The sequence below is a fragment of the Salvelinus namaycush genome, unplaced genomic scaffold, assembly GCF_016432855.1.
Source record: "Salvelinus namaycush isolate Seneca unplaced genomic scaffold, SaNama_1.0 Scaffold819, whole genome shotgun sequence".
Lineage (NCBI taxonomy): Eukaryota > Metazoa > Chordata > Actinopteri > Salmoniformes > Salmonidae > Salvelinus > Salvelinus namaycush.
In genome coordinates, this window is record NW_024061552.1 from 71306 (window position 1) to 87834 (window position 16529).

Below are 16529 nucleotides of genomic sequence, written 5' to 3' on the forward strand. Positions count from 1 at the left end.
TTCATAGAAACTGGGGGGGTGATATTTTGAAAAAATATGTGTGGGATGAATTGGTGTTATTTGGCGTGTCTGGTAAATGTGAGGGTGTTAATGTGGGTTTGTTGAATGTTGTTTTGAGTTTCTTGAGGTATGCTATTTTTTGTAGGAGGAATTATGCTTTTTTTGAGGGGAAGAAGGTAAGGGTGTGGGATATTTTTGTAGTATTGTTAAAGAAGCATATAGATATGTTTTATTGTTATGGAAAGGAATGTTTTGATGAAGCTTTTGTGGAGGGGAGTGGGTTGATTTCAAACGTGGATGGTGGAAGAATCACTTATAATTTTTGAAAGTATTGGTATGTTTATTAATTTATTGGTTTTCATAGTTGTTCGGGAGTTGATTTCAACATGCCTGTTTTGTGAGATTGGAATTTATGTTAGGCTTTTATTAGTTTTTGTTGTATTTTATTTATTTGAGTTCTTTGATTTGATAGGGGGTGAATTGTTCACCTGCCTATGTTAGTCTCGGTTTTTGTGTATTGTACATTTGATAAAATATTGTAATTGAAACTTTTTTATAATAAAAAAAAAAAAAAAAAAAAATACGCCCGATCTCGTCCGATCTCGGAAGCTAAGCAGGGTCGGGCCTGGTTAGTACTTGGATGGGAGACCGCCTGGGAATACCAGGTGCTGTAAGCTTTTTGCTCCAGTAGAGGGTTCTCTTGTGTCATGCGTGGAGCAACTGCCTTTTATTTATCGCCCTAATAATATCATGTCTTTTATTGGACTAAATGCAGTTTGTTAGTGCTTCCCTGCCCTGCCCTGATCAAATCAAATAATGGACAGTGCGTTTCCCTCAAAATGTAGGAAGTACATTCAGCATTTGTTTTTAGGCTAGGAGACTGTCAATGTCTGTAGTCCGTTAGGGCCCTGTAAAATCCCTTCAATGTTTTGCCTGACCCCCCCCCCCCCCCCCCCCCCAAATTCCCCCTTTTCTCCATTTACTTTTCCCCGTTCGTCCCTGTTTCTGCAGGTTTTCGCTCTCAAAATAAACCTTTTTTATTAATAGAAAAACAACACGATTGGATGTCCATGACAATGTTTAAACCCTATCAGGAGACCACTTTTGTAGTTACCCTTAAACGCAAGTGTGCGCCAGGAAGAGACCTTAGTTTGGTTAAGCGGTGTTGCTGTAGCGCTCGTGTTGTAGCGCTCGTGTTATTGCGGAGTTTGCAAAACAAATGGCCACTGGATTGATGCAAATAATCATGATATAATTCTTCCAGGCTGGCATAGGCTACTTTGCAGTTAACTTTTAATTGAGAAGGTTTTGGGGGAAGCCTTTCCTTTTCTACCAGAAGAAGGTTATATCATTAGCCTCATAAGCTAACGGCTACACAAAGTGTAGACATGCGCGCGCTCCGCACGCATGCGCACAGAAACTGGGCAGTCCTGTGCCGTTTCTGAAAGTTGCGTGGAAATACGAATCACTGATGCATTTTGTTCATGTCTTATGATTCACTTGGGCAAATGAATGCATTTTCTAACAAGTTGAAGGGATTTAGTTGACTTCCTCCTTAGTTCAAAATTTTTTGAATAATGTTGAATTCCTGTTTGAATGTCTGGATTCCGTGCCGTATTTTATAGGGCCCTAGTCCATGAAGTTGTCATAAGTGTCAACATAGGATATGCCCCCCCCCCCAAGAGTGAAATATATGGCCTGGAAATGTAAGCAAGGTTTGAGCTTTTTCAGTGTGTTGAGTCACAACGTGGACATTCCTCTGTCTCCCGATGAGTGAGCGACACATTGCCTTTATATAGTGTACCAAGAGTTTGCCCTTCGCTTACGGCCATACCAGCCTGAATACGCCCGATCTCGTCCGATCTCGGAAGCTAAGCAGGGTCGGGCCTGGTTAGTACTTGGATGGGAGACCGCCTGGGAATACCAGGTGCTGTAAGCTTTTTGCTCCAGTAGAGGGTTCTCTTGTGTCATGCGTGGAGCAACTGCCTTTTATTTATCGCCCTAATAATATCATGTCTTTTATTGGACTAAATGCAGTTTGTTAGTGCTTCCCTGCCCTGCCCTGATCAAATCAAATAATGGACAGTGCGTTTCCCTCAAAATGTAGGAAGTACATTCAGCATTTGTTTTTAGGCTAGGAGACTGTCAATGTCTGTAGTCCGTTAGGGCCCTGTAAAATCCCTTCAATGTTTTGCCTGATCCCCCCCCCCCCCCCCCCCCAAATTCCCCCTTTTCTCCATTTACTTTTCCCCGTTCGTCCCTGTTTCTGCAGGTTTTCGCTCTCAAAATAAACCTTTTTTATTAATATAAAAACAACACGATTGGATGTCCATGACAATGTTTAAACCCTATCAGGAGACCACTTTTGTAGTTACCCTTAAACGCAAGTGTGCGCCAGGAAGAGACCTTAGTTTGGTTAAGCGGTGTTGCTGTAGCGCTCGTGTTGTAGCGCTCGTGTTATTGCGGAGTTTGCAAAACAAATGGCCACTGGATTGATGCAAATAATCATGATATAATTCTGCCAGGCTGGCATAGGCTACTTTGCAGTTAACTTTTAATTGAGAAGGTTTTGGGGGAAGCCTTTCCTTTTCTACCAGAAGAAGGTTATATCATTAGCCTCATAAGCTAACGGCTACACAAAGTGTAGACATGCGCGCGCTCCGCACGCATGCGCACAGAAACTGGGCAGTCCTGTGCCGTTTCTGAAAGTTGCGTAGAAATACGAATCACTGATGCATTTTGTTCATGTCTTATGATTCACTTGGGCAAATGAATGCATTTTCTAACAAGTTGAAGGGATTTAGTTGACTTCCTCCTTAGTTCAAAACATTTTTGAATAATGTTGAATTTCTGTTTGAATGTCTGGATTCCGTGCCGTATTTTATAGGGCCCTAGTCCATGAAGTTGTCATAAGTGTCAACATAGGATATGCCCCCCCCCCCCCAAGAGTGAAATATATGGCCTGGAAATGTAAGCAAGGTTTGAGCTTTTTCAGTGTGTTGAGTCACAACGTGGACATTCCTCTGTCTCCCGATGAGTGAGCGACACATTGCCTTTATATAGTGTACCAAGAGTTTGCCCTTCGCTTACGGCCATACCAGCCTGAATACGCCCGATCTCGTCCGATCTCGGAAGCTAAGCAGGGTCGGGCCTGGTTAGTACTTGGATGGGAGACCGCCTGGGAATACCAGGTGCTGTAAGCTTTTTGCTCCAGTAGAGGGTTCTCTTGTGTCATGCGTGGAGCAACTGCCTTTTATTTATCGCCCTAATAATATCATGTCTTTTATTGGACTAAATGCAGTTTGTTAGTGCTTCCCTGCCCTGCCCTGATCAAATCAAATAATGGACAGTGCGTTTCCCTCAAAATGTAGGAAGTACATTCAGCATTTGTTTTTAGGCTAGGAGACTGTCAATGTCTGTAGTCCGTTAGGGCCCTGTAAAATCCCTTCAATGTTTTGCCTGATCCCCCCCCCCCCCCCCCCCCAAATTCCCCCTTTTCTCCATTTACTTTTCCCCGTTCGTCCCTGTTTCTGCAGGTTTTCGCTCTCAAAATAAACCTTTTTTATTAATATAAAAACAACACGATTGGATGTCCATGACAATGTTTAAACCCTATCAGGAGACCACTTTTGTAGTTACCCTTAAACGCAAGTGTGCGCCAGGAAGAGACCTTAGTTTGGTTAAGCGGTGTTGCTGTAGCGCTCGTGTTATTGCGGAGTTTGCAAAACAAATGGCCACTGGATTGATGCAAATAATCATGATATAATTCTTCCAGGCTGGCATAGGCTACTTTGCAGTTAACTTTTAATTGAGAAGGTTTTGGGGGAAGCCTTTCCTTTTCTACCAGAAGAAGGTTATATCATTAGCCTCATAAGCTAACGGCTACACAAAGTGTAGACATGCGCGCGCTCCGCACGCATGCGCACAGAAACTGGGCAGTCCTGTGCCGTTTCTGAAAGTTGCGTGGAAATACGAATCACTGATGCATTTTGTTCATGTCTTATGATTCACTTGGGCAAATGAATGCATTTTCTAACAAGTTGAAGGGATTTAGTTGACTTCCTCCTTAGTTCAAAATTTTTTGAATAATGTTGAATTCCTGTTTGAATGTCTGGATTCCGTGCCGTATTTTATAGGGCCCTAGTCCATGAAGTTGTCATAAGTGTCAACATAGGATATGCCCCCCCCCCCCAAGAGTGAAATATATGGCCTGGAAATGTAAGCAAGGTTTGAGCTTTTTCAGTGTGTTGAGTCACAACGTGGACATTCCTCTGTCTCCCGATGAGTGAGCGACACATTGCCTTTATATAGTGTACCAAGAGTTTGCCCTTCGCTTACGGCCATACCAGCCTGAATACGCCCGATCTCGTCCGATCTCGGAAGCTAAGCAGGGTCGGGCCTGGTTAGTACTTGGATGGGAGACCGCCTGGGAATACCAGGTGCTGTAAGCTTTTTGCTCCAGTAGAGGGTTCTCTTGTGTCATGCGTGGAGCAACTGCCTTTTATTTATCGCCCTAATAATATCATGTCTTTTATTGGACTAAATGCAGTTTGTTAGTGCTTCCCTGCCCTGCCCTGATCAAATCAAATAATGGACAGTGCGTTTCCCTCAAAATGTAGGAAGTACATTCAGCATTTGTTTTTAGGCTAGGAGACTGTCAATGTCTGTAGTCCGTTAGGGCCCTGTAAAATCCCTTCAATGTTTTGCCTGATCCCCCCCCCCCCCCCCCCCCCCAAATTCCCCCTTTTCTCCATTTACTTTTCCCCGTTCGTCCCTGTTTCTGCAGGTTTTCGCTCTCAAAATAAACCTTTTTTATTAATATAAAAACAACACGATTGGATGTCCATGACAATGTTTAAACCCTATCAGGAGACCACTTTTGTAGTTACCCTTAAACGCAAGTGTGCGCCAGGAAGAGACCTTAGTTTGGTTAAGCGGTGTTGCTGTAGCGCTCGTGTTGTAGCGCTCGTGTTATTGCGGAGTTTGCAAAACAAATGGCCACTGGATTGATGCAAATAATCATGATATAATTCTGCCAGGCTGGCATAGGCTACTTTGCAGTTAACTTTTAATTGAGAAGGTTTTGGGGGAAGCCTTTCCTTTTCTACCAGAAGAAGGTTATATCATTAGCCTCATAAGCTAACGGCTACACAAAGTGTAGACATGCGCGCGCTCCGCACGCATGCGCACAGAAACTGGGCAGTCCTGTGCCGTTTCTGAAAGTTGCGTAGAAATACGAATCACTGATGCATTTTGTTCATGTCTTATGATTCACTTGGGCAAATGAATGCATTTTCTAACAAGTTGAAGGGATTTAGTTGACTTCCTCCTTAGTTCAAAACATTTTTGAATAATGTTGAATTTCTGTTTGAATGTCTGGATTCCGTGCCGTATTTTATAGGGCCCTAGTCCATGAAGTTGTCATAAGTGTCAACATAGGATATGCCCCCCCCCCCCCAAGAGTGAAATATATGGCCTGGAAATGTAAGCAAGGTTTGAGCTTTTTCAGTGTGTTGAGTCACAACGTGGACATTCCTCTGTCTCCCGATGAGTGAGCGACACATTGCCTTTATATAGTGTACCAAGAGTTTGCCCTTCGCTTACGGCCATACCAGCCTGAATACGCCCGATCTCGTCCGATCTCGGAAGCTAAGCAGGGTCGGGCCTGGTTAGTACTTGGATGGGAGACCGCCTGGGAATACCAGGTGCTGTAAGCTTTTTGCTCCAGTAGAGGGTTCTCTTGTGTCATGCGTGGAGCAACTGCCTTTTATTTATCGCCCTAATAATATCATGTCTTTTATTGGACTAAATGCAGTTTGTTAGTGCTTCCCTGCCCTGCCCTGATCAAATCAAATAATGGACAGTGCGTTTCCCTCAAAATGTAGGAAGTACATTCAGCATTTGTTTTTAGGCTAGGAGACTGTCAATGTCTGTAGTCCGTTAGGGCCCTGTAAAATCCCTTCAATGTTTTGCCTGATCCCCCCCCCCCCCCCCCCCCCAAATTCCCCCTTTTCTCCATTTACTTTTCCCCGTTCGTCCCTGTTTCTGCAGGTTTTCGCTCTCAAAATAAACCTTTTTATTAATATAAAAACAACACGATTGGATGTCCATGACAATGTTTAAACCCTATCAGGAGACCACTTTTGTAGTTACCCTTAAACGCAAGTGTGCGCCAGGAAGAGACCTTAGTTTGGTTAAGCGGTGTTGCTGTAGCGCTCGTGTTGTAGCGCTCGTGTTATTGCGGAGTTTGCAAAACAAATGGCCACTGGATTGATGCAAATAATCATGATATAATTCTGCCAGGCTGGCATAGGCTACTTTGCAGTTAACTTTTAATTGAGAAGGTTTTGGGGGAAGCCTTTCCTTTTCTACCAGAAGAAGGTTATATCATTAGCCTCATAAGCTAACGGCTACACAAAGTGTAGACATGCGCGCGCTCCGCACGCATGCGCACAGAAACTGGGCAGTCCTGTGCCGTTTCTGAAAGTTGCGTAGAAATACGAATCACTGATGCATTTTGTTCATGTCTTATGATTCACTTGGGCAAATGAATGCATTTTCTAACAAGTTGAAGGGATTTAGTTGACTTCCTCCTTAGTTCAAAACATTTTTGAATAATGTTGAATTTCTGTTTGAATGTCTGGATTCCGTGCCGTATTTTATAGGGCCCTAGTCCATGAAGTTGTCATAAGTGTCAACATAGGATATGCCCCCCCCCCCCCCAAGAGTGAAATATATGGCCTGGAAATGTAAGCAAGGTTTGAGCTTTTTCAGTGTGTTGAGTCACAACGTGGACATTCCTCTGTCTCCCGATGAGTGAGCGACACATTGCCTTTATATAGTGTACCAAGAGTTTGCCCTTCGCTTACGGCCATACCAGCCTGAATACGCCCGATCTCGTCCGATCTCGGAAGCTAAGCAGGGTCGGGCCTGGTTAGTACTTGGATGGGAGACCGCCTGGGAATACCAGGTGCTGTAAGCTTTTTGCTCCAGTAGAGGGTTCTCTTGTGTCATGCGTGGAGCAACTGCCTTTTATTTATCGCCCTAATAATATCATGTCTTTTATTGGACTAAATGCAGTTTGTTAGTGCTTCCCTGCCCTGCCCTGATCAAATCAAATAATGGACAGTGCGTTTCCCTCAAAATGTAGGAAGTACATTCAGCATTTGTTTTTAGGCTAGGAGACTGTCAATGTCTGTAGTCCGTTAGGGCCCTGTAAAATCCCTTCAATGTTTTGCCTGATCCCCCCCCCCCCCCCCCCCCCCCAAATTCCCCCTTTTCTCCATTTACTTTTCCCCGTTCGTCCCTGTTTCTGCAGGTTTTCGCTCTCAAAATAAACCTTTTTTATTAATATAAAAACAACACGATTGGATGTCCATGACAATGTTTAAACCCTATCAGGAGACCACTTTTGTAGTTACCCTTAAACGCAAGTGTGCGCCAGGAAGAGACCTTAGTTTGGTTAAGCGGTGTTGCTGTAGCGCTCGTGTTGTAGCGCTCGTGTTATTGCGGAGTTTGCAAAACAAATGGCCACTGGATTGATGCAAATAATCATGATATAATTCTGCCAGGCTGGCATAGGCTACTTTGCAGTTAACTTTTAATTGAGAAGGTTTTGGGGGAAGCCTTTCCTTTTCTACCAGAAGAAGGTTATATCATTAGCCTCATAAGCTAACGGCTACACAAAGTGTAGACATGCGCGCGCTCCGCACGCATGCGCACAGAAACTGGGCAGTCCTGTGCCGTTTCTGAAAGTTGCGTAGAAATACGAATCACTGATGCATTTTGTTCATGTCTTATGATTCACTTGGGCAAATGAATGCATTTTCTAACAAGTTGAAGGGATTTAGTTGACTTCCTCCTTAGTTCAAAACATTTTTGAATAATGTTGAATTTCTGTTTGAATGTCTGGATTCCGTGCCGTATTTTATAGGGCCCTAGTCCATGAAGTTGTCATAAGTGTCAACATAGGATATGCCCCCCCCCCCCCAAGAGTGAAATATATGGCCTGGAAATGTAAGCAAGGTTTGAGCTTTTTCAGTGTGTTGAGTCACAACGTGGACATTCCTCTGTCTCCCGATGAGTGAGCGACACATTGCCTTTATATAGTGTACCAAGAGTTTGCCCTTCGCTTACGGCCATACCAGCCTGAATACGCCCGATCTCGTCCGATCTCGGAAGCTAAGCAGGGTCGGGCCTGGTTAGTACTTGGATGGGAGACCGCCTGGGAATACCAGGTGCTGTAAGCTTTTTGCTCCAGTAGAGGGTTCTCTTGTGTCATGCGTGGAGCAACTGCCTTTTATTTATCGCCCTAATAATATCATGTCTTTTATTGGACTAAATGCAGTTTGTTAGTGCTTCCCTGCCCTGCCCTGATCAAATCAAATAATGGACAGTGCGTTTCCCTCAAAATGTAGGAAGTACATTCAGCATTTGTTTTTAGGCTAGGAGACTGTCAATGTCTGTAGTCCGTTAGGGCCCTGTAAAATCCCTTCAATGTTTTGCCTGATCCCCCCCCCCCCCCCCCCCCCCCCAAATTCCCCCTTTTCTCCATTTACTTTTCCCCGTTCGTCCCTGTTTCTGCAGGTTTTCGCTCTCAAAATAAACCTTTTTTATTAATATAAAAACAACACGATTGGATGTCCATGACAATGTTTAAACCCTATCAGGAGACCACTTTTGTAGTTACCCTTAAACGCAAGTGTGCGCCAGGAAGAGACCTTAGTTTGGTTAAGCGGTGTTGCTGTAGCGCTCGTGTTGTAGCGCTCGTGTTATTGCGGAGTTTGCAAAACAAATGGCCACTGGATTGATGCAAATAATCATGATATAATTCTGCCAGGCTGGCATAGGCTACTTTGCAGTTAACTTTTAATTGAGAAGGTTTTGGGGGAAGCCTTTCCTTTTCTACCAGAAGAAGGTTATATCATTAGCCTCATAAGCTAACGGCTACACAAAGTGTAGACATGCGCGCGCTCCGCACGCATGCGCACAGAAACTGGGCAGTCCTGTGCCGTTTCTGAAAGTTGCGTAGAAATACGAATCACTGATGCATTTTGTTCATGTCTTATGATTCACTTGGGCAAATGAATGCATTTTCTAACAAGTTGAAGGGATTTAGTTGACTTCCTCCTTAGTTCAAAACATTTTTGAATAATGTTGAATTTCTGTTTGAATGTCTGGATTCCGTGCCGTATTTTATAGGGCCCTAGTCCATGAAGTTGTCATAAGTGTCAACATAGGATATGCCCCCCCCCCCCCCAAGAGTGAAATATATGGCCTGGAAATGTAAGCAAGGTTTGAGCTTTTTCAGTGTGTTGAGTCACAACGTGGACATTCCTCTGTCTCCCGATGAGTGAGCGACACATTGCCTTTATATAGTGTACCAAGAGTTTGCCCTTCGCTTACGGCCATACCAGCCTGAATACGCCCGATCTCGTCCGATCTCGGAAGCTAAGCAGGGTCGGGCCTGGTTAGTACTTGGATGGGAGACCGCCTGGGAATACCAGGTGCTGTAAGCTTTTTGCTCCAGTAGAGGGTTCTCTTGTGTCATGCGTGGAGCAACTGCCTTTTATTTATCGCCCTAATAATATCATGTCTTTTATTGGACTAAATGCAGTTTGTTAGTGCTTCCCTGCCCTGCCCTGATCAAATCAAATAATGGACAGTGCGTTTCCCTCAAAATGTAGGAAGTACATTCAGCATTTGTTTTTAGGCTAGGAGACTGTCAATGTCTGTAGTCCGTTAGGGCCCTGTAAAATCCCTTCAATGTTTTGCCTGATCCCCCCCCCCCCCCCCCCCCCCAAATTCCCCCTTTTCTCCATTTACTTTTCCCCGTTCGTCCCTGTTTCTGCAGGTTTTCGCTCTCAAAATAAACCTTTTTTATTAATATAAAAACAACACGATTGGATGTCCATGACAATGTTTAAACCCTATCAGGAGACCACTTTTGTAGTTACCCTTAAACGCAAGTGTGCGCCAGGAAGAGACCTTAGTTTGGTTAAGCGGTGTTGCTGTAGCGCTCGTGTTGTAGCGCTCGTGTTATTGCGGAGTTTGCAAAACAAATGGCCACTGGATTGATGCAAATAATCATGATATAATTCTGCCAGGCTGGCATAGGCTACTTTGCAGTTAACTTTTAATTGAGAAGGTTTTGGGGGAAGCCTTTCCTTTTCTACCAGAAGAAGGTTATATCATTAGCCTCATAAGCTAACGGCTACACAAAGTGTAGACATGCGCGCGCTCCGCACGCATGCGCACAGAAACTGGGCAGTCCTGTGCCGTTTCTGAAAGTTGCGTAGAAATACGAATCACTGATGCATTTTGTTCATGTCTTATGATTCACTTGGGCAAATGAATGCATTTTCTAACAAGTTGAAGGGATTTAGTTGACTTCCTCCTTAGTTCAAAACATTTTTGAATAATGTTGAATTTCTGTTTGAATGTCTGGATTCCGTGCCGTATTTTATAGGGCCCTAGTCCATGAAGTTGTCATAAGTGTCAACATAGGATATGCCCCCCCCCCCCCAAGAGTGAAATATATGGCCTGGAAATGTAAGCAAGGTTTGAGCTTTTTCAGTGTGTTGAGTCACAACGTGGACATTCCTCTGTCTCCCGATGAGTGAGCGACACATTGCCTTTATATAGTGTACCAAGAGTTTGCCCTTCGCTTACGGCCATACCAGCCTGAATACGCCCGATCTCGTCCGATCTCGGAAGCTAAGCAGGGTCGGGCCTGGTTAGTACTTGGATGGGAGACCGCCTGGGAATACCAGGTGCTGTAAGCTTTTTGCTCCAGTAGAGGGTTCTCTTGTGTCATGCGTGGAGCAACTGCCTTTTATTTATCGCCCTAATAATATCATGTCTTTTATTGGACTAAATGCAGTTTGTTAGTGCTTCCCTGCCCTGCCCTGATCAAATCAAATAATGGACAGTGCGTTTCCCTCAAAATGTAGGAAGTACATTCAGCATTTGTTTTTAGGCTAGGAGACTGTCAATGTCTGTAGTCCGTTAGGGCCCTGTAAAATCCCTTCAATGTTTTGCCTGATCCCCCCCCCCCCCCCCCCCCCCAAATTCCCCCTTTTCTCCATTTACTTTTCCCCGTTCGTCCCTGTTTCTGCAGGTTTTCGCTCTCAAAATAAACCTTTTTTATTAATATAAAAACAACACGATTGGATGTCCATGACAATGTTTAAACCCTATCAGGAGACCACTTTTGTAGTTACCCTTAAACGCAAGTGTGCGCCAGGAAGAGACCTTAGTTTGGTTAAGCGGTGTTGCTGTAGCGCTCGTGTTGTAGCGCTCGTGTTATTGCGGAGTTTGCAAAACAAATGGCCACTGGATTGATGCAAATAATCATGATATAATTCTGCCAGGCTGGCATAGGCTACTTTGCAGTTAACTTTTAATTGAGAAGGTTTTGGGGGAAGCCTTTCCTTTTCTACCAGAAGAAGGTTATATCATTAGCCTCATAAGCTAACGGCTACACAAAGTGTAGACATGCGCGCGCTCCGCACGCATGCGCACAGAAACTGGGCAGTCCTGTGCCGTTTCTGAAAGTTGCGTAGAAATACGAATCACTGATGCATTTTGTTCATGTCTTATGATTCACTTGGGCAAATGAATGCATTTTCTAACAAGTTGAAGGGATTTAGTTGACTTCCTCCTTAGTTCAAAACATTTTTGAATAATGTTGAATTTCTGTTTGAATGTCTGGATTCCGTGCCGTATTTTATAGGGCCCTAGTCCATGAAGTTGTCATAAGTGTCAACATAGGATATGCCCCCCCCCCCCCAAGAGTGAAATATATGGCCTGGAAATGTAAGCAAGGTTTGAGCTTTTTCAGTGTGTTGAGTCACAACGTGGACATTCCTCTGTCTCCCGATGAGTGAGCGACACATTGCCTTTATATAGTGTACCAAGAGTTTGCCCTTCGCTTACGGCCATACCAGCCTGAATACGCCCGATCTCGTCCGATCTCGGAAGCTAAGCAGGGTCGGGCCTGGTTAGTACTTGGATGGGAGACCGCCTGGGAATACCAGGTGCTGTAAGCTTTTTGCTCCAGTAGAGGGTTCTCTTGTGTCATGCGTGGAGCAACTGCCTTTTATTTATCGCCCTAATAATATCATGTCTTTTATTGGACTAAATGCAGTTTGTTAGTGCTTCCCTGCCCTGCCCTGATCAAATCAAATAATGGACAGTGCGTTTCCCTCAAAATGTAGGAAGTACATTCAGCATTTGTTTTTAGGCTAGGAGACTGTCAATGTCTGTAGTCCGTTAGGGCCCTGTAAAATCCCTTCAATGTTTTGCCTGACCCCCCCCCCCCAAATTCCCCCTTTTCTCCATTTACTTTTCCCCGTTCGTCCCTGTTTCTGCAGGTTTTCGCTCTCAAAATAAACCTTTTTTATTAATAGAAAAACAACACGATTGGATGTCCATGACAATGTTTAAACCCTATCAGGAGACCACTTTTGTAGTTACCCTTAAACGCAAGTGTGCGCCAGGAAGAGACCTTAGTTTGGTTAAGCGGTGTTGCTGTAGCGCTCGTGTTGTAGCGCTCGTGTTATTGCGGAGTTTGCAAAACAAATGGCCACTGGATTGATGCAAATAATCATGATATAATTCTTCCAGGCTGGCATAGGCTACTTTGCAGTTAACTTTTAATTGAGAAGGTTTTGGGGGAAGCCTTTCCTTTTCTACCAGAAGAAGGTTATATCATTAGCCTCATAAGCTAACGGCTACACAAAGTGTAGACATGCGCGCGCTCCGCACGCATGCGCACAGAAACTGGGCAGTCCTGTGCCGTTTCTGAAAGTTGCGTGGAAATACGAATCACTGATGCATTTTGTTCATGTCTTATGATTCACTTGGGCAAATGAATGCATTTTCTAACAAGTTGAAGGGATTTAGTTGACTTCCTCCTTAGTTCAAAATTTTTTGAATAATGTTGAATTCCTGTTTGAATGTCTGGATTCCGTGCCGTATTTTATAGGGCCCTAGTCCATGAAGTTGTCATAAGTGTCAACATAGGATATGCCCCCCCCCCCCCCCAAGAGTGAAATATATGGCCTGGAAATGTAAGCAAGGTTTGAGCTTTTTCAGTGTGTTGAGTCACAACGTGGACATTCCTCTGTCTCCCGATGAGTGAGCGACACATTGCCTTTATATAGTGTACCAAGAGTTTGCCCTTCGCTTACGGCCATACCAGCCTGAATGCGCATTTCCTGATTGGAGAAGTGACGACAGGTGCGAGTGTCTGAGCTGTGAGTGAGTGTTTGCTGGAGAGTGTTTGCTCGAGAGCTATTTTTGTTAATTAATTGGTTTTTGCAATATAATTTATTATTTTCTTCAGTTGAATAGTTTTAAGTTTGGTTAGTCTTCCCCCTTGCAGTTTTTCTGCTTGGGGGAGAGTTTTTTGGATTCATTTTTTTTACTATGACGGACAACATGGAAAAGACAAACGGAATGGACAAAGACAACGAAAAGGCGCAACGGAAGAAAAATGAAGATAAAGAAGAAATGAAATATGGCAAGGAATACACGGTGGCAATTGAGTTGGAAGGAGAAGACAAGGTGACGACAATGGAACTACTAAGAGCAATTAAGGAGGTGTGTGGAGAGGTGGTGGGATGCCGAATGAAAGGGGAGAAGAAGTACGAAATTACGATGAGAAATGAAAAAGGAAAAGAACGTCTAATGGATGGATTAAGAATAAAGGATACAAAGATTCTGGCGAGAGATATTAATGTGAAGGAAGTGGTGGTGTCGTTCATGAATCTCCCAGTATATGTAGAAGACGGTGTGATACTGGGCAAGCTGAGTAGCTGGGGAGTGGCGGCTGTCTCGGAGATAAGGAGGAGAGTTTGGCCAGGAACAGAGGTGGTTGACGGGACACGTTTCTGCAAGGTCAAGTTCACAGAAAAAGTGACATCATTACCTTATTCTACAAGAATTGAGACGTTGGAGGGAGCAGAATATTTCAGAGTCATCCATGACAAACAGGTCAGAGTGTGTCGTATGTGTATTCAACCCGGGCACATAGTTAAAGACTGCCCGGAATTTAAGTGTTTTAAGTGTGGCAATCAAGGACACTATGCGAGGGAATGTGATGGAGAGAAGGAAAGGAATTTTTGTGGTGGATGCAGAAAGAGAGTGGCGGAGTGCAACTGTGGAGAGGTTAGGGCTGGAGAGGGGAGTCAAACACTATTCGAGGAAGCAGTTGTATTGTCGAAAGAAGGAGAAGAAGATGGAGGAGAGGACGTGGTGGAGGGTGGAGAGACGGAAGAAGGAAGAAGGAAGAAGGACCAGAAGATAAATGAAATTGGGAGCAGTATGGACTCAGAAGTAAGAAGAGGGAGTTTTCAGGAGGAGGGGGGGAGTGGAATGGGGGGAAGCACGGGGGACTCACAGGTTTTGGGGGAAGGCACAGCACTAACAAGTAGCTCGGGGGGTGAAGAAATGGAGGGGGTTATGGAGTTGATGACAATACCAGAGACGGTGATGAGCACGGGGAGCACAACGACTATACAAGAAACGGAGATGAATACGGGGAGCACAACGGATGTGGATGTCAAGAGGGTGAGTTGGCTGGAAAACATGGACTTGGAAGAGATATCGGATACGGAGGATGGAGAAAAGATTGAAAGAACGAGGGAAGGATACAGGAAGAGGAAAGCGGCGGGAAGAGGGGGAGAGAAAGGGTGGAAGAGGAAAGAAACTGGATAACAGGTAGAGGAAAATGAAATTATATTTTATCATTTTATTATTTATTAGAATGGTAAATATAATGTCAATAAATGCAAATGGATTGAGGACAATGGGAAAATTTAATAGAATAATAAAAATGAAGAAGTCAGATATTTTATGTATTCAAGAGACGCACTGGGATAATGTATGTGTTTTAGAAGTTAAAAAAATATGGAGGGATTTTATTTATGTAAACAACGGCAGAGGGAATTCAAGTGGGGTTGCTATTTTATTGAGGAGGGATGTGGTGGATAATGTGAAACAGATATATAATGATAATAATGGGAGGATTTTAATTGTAGATTTTGAATATATGAGTATGGTTTTTAGAATTATAAATATTTATGCGCCTAATACTGAAATAGAGCGCAAAGATTTATTTTTAGAAATAGGGAAATGGTGTGAGGGAAACTGTATTGTAGTTGGGGATTTTAATGTTAAAATGGATAGACTGGATATGACAAGAGGAGCTATTTTTAGAAGTGATGTATCTAGGGGGGTTTTAAAGAAGATGATGTTAGAAAAAGGAATAATTGATATATGGAGAGAGGAAAATCCAGAAAAAAGAGAATTTTCTAGAAGGCAGGTGGTTTTAGGGGATTTGAAACAAACGAGGATAGATCTGGTTTTAGTAAAAGAAGGTTTAAGGAATTTTATGAAAGATATTAAGTATGTTTTTACAACTTTTAGTGATCATGCAGGTTTAACATTTTCAGTGGGATTAGATAAGGAAAGAACAGGGGGTGGAATATGGTGTATGAATGCAGGGTATTTGGGAGATGAGGAATATGGGAAACAACTTAAATCTTTGATAGCATGTGAAATGGAGGATAAGCAGAAAGAGAATGATAAGTGTTCATGGTGGGATAAGGTTAAGGAAAAAATAAAAGTTTTTAGTATAGGATATGCAAGGAAAAAGAGAGGTAGGATGAAAAGAGAAGAAAATGAGTTGAGGGCTAAATTGGATAAAGAAATGAGGAAGTGTGACAGTGAACCTAATTATAATATAGGAAAGTTTTTGGAATTAAAAGCACAATTGACTAAATATGAAATAGATAAGTGTAAGGGTGCAATTATAAGAAGTAAGGCAAAGTATGTTTTGGAGGGGGAGAAATGTACTTCATTTTTTCTTGGTTTAGAGAAGAATAAACAGAGGAGAACATATATTAGAGAGATCGAAAATATAAAGGGTGAAGTTGTCAATGATTATGTAGAGGTTTTAGAAACAGTGCAGAATTTTTATAAGGATTTATTTAAGAAAGGGGAGGTGGATGAGGGGTGTGTAAAGGAGATATTGGATAGTGTGGATGTGCAAATTAATGTAGAGGATAAACAAATGTGTGATGGGAAGATAACATTGACTGAAGTTAAAGATGCGATTAAGGGTTTACAAGTAAATAAGAGTCCTGGAGTAGATGGAATAATTGCAGAGTTTTATAAAATATATGCCAGTTTTTTAGCACCTATTTTATTGGAAGTTTATCAATATATGGAGGATAATGATAGTATTTCTGAATCTATGGTGACAGGACTGATAACGATTTTATATAAAAATAAGGGGAGTAAATTAAAATTGGAGAATTATAGGCCAATTAGTTTATTAAATTCGGATTATAAGATTTTAGCAAAGATACTGGCAAATAGAATGAAGCAAGTTTTAAATGATATTATAGCACCTACACAGAATTATAGTGTGCCTGGTAGAGATATTGCGGATACAATTAATACAATTAGAGATGTGATAAATAAAATGAATCATGATAAGATGGGGGGAATTGTTTTAAGCA

At 42.9% G+C, this 16529-nt stretch overlaps 9 non-coding genes across 9 annotated transcripts; all 9 read left to right on the plus strand.

Annotated features, from left to right (window-relative positions):
* Nucleotides 1-1820: 1820 nt before the first annotated feature.
* Nucleotides 1821-1939, plus strand: LOC120042944. Its single transcript, XR_005476268.1, has one exon. It is a non-coding gene; the product is annotated as a 5S ribosomal RNA (ribosomal RNA).
* Nucleotides 1940-3084: 1145 nt separating this feature from the next.
* On the plus strand, nt 3085-3203 carry LOC120042945. Its single transcript, XR_005476269.1, has one exon. It is a non-coding gene; the product is annotated as a 5S ribosomal RNA (ribosomal RNA).
* A 1129-nt stretch (nt 3204-4332) lies between these two features.
* LOC120042947 lies at nt 4333-4451 on the plus strand. The gene has a single exon (XR_005476270.1). It is a non-coding gene; the product is annotated as a 5S ribosomal RNA (ribosomal RNA).
* A 1147-nt stretch (nt 4452-5598) lies between these two features.
* On the plus strand, nt 5599-5717 carry LOC120042949. The gene has a single exon (XR_005476272.1). It is a non-coding gene; the product is annotated as a 5S ribosomal RNA (ribosomal RNA).
* A 1146-nt stretch (nt 5718-6863) lies between these two features.
* LOC120042950 lies at nt 6864-6982 on the plus strand. The gene has a single exon (XR_005476273.1). It is a non-coding gene; the product is annotated as a 5S ribosomal RNA (ribosomal RNA).
* A 1148-nt stretch (nt 6983-8130) lies between these two features.
* LOC120042951 lies at nt 8131-8249 on the plus strand. Its single transcript, XR_005476274.1, has one exon. It is a non-coding gene; the product is annotated as a 5S ribosomal RNA (ribosomal RNA).
* A 1150-nt stretch (nt 8250-9399) lies between these two features.
* LOC120042952 lies at nt 9400-9518 on the plus strand. The gene has a single exon (XR_005476275.1). It is a non-coding gene; the product is annotated as a 5S ribosomal RNA (ribosomal RNA).
* A 1147-nt stretch (nt 9519-10665) lies between these two features.
* On the plus strand, nt 10666-10784 carry LOC120042953. Its single transcript, XR_005476276.1, has one exon. It is a non-coding gene; the product is annotated as a 5S ribosomal RNA (ribosomal RNA).
* A 1147-nt stretch (nt 10785-11931) lies between these two features.
* LOC120042954 lies at nt 11932-12050 on the plus strand. The gene has a single exon (XR_005476277.1). It is a non-coding gene; the product is annotated as a 5S ribosomal RNA (ribosomal RNA).
* Nucleotides 12051-16529: the final 4479 nt, after the last annotated feature.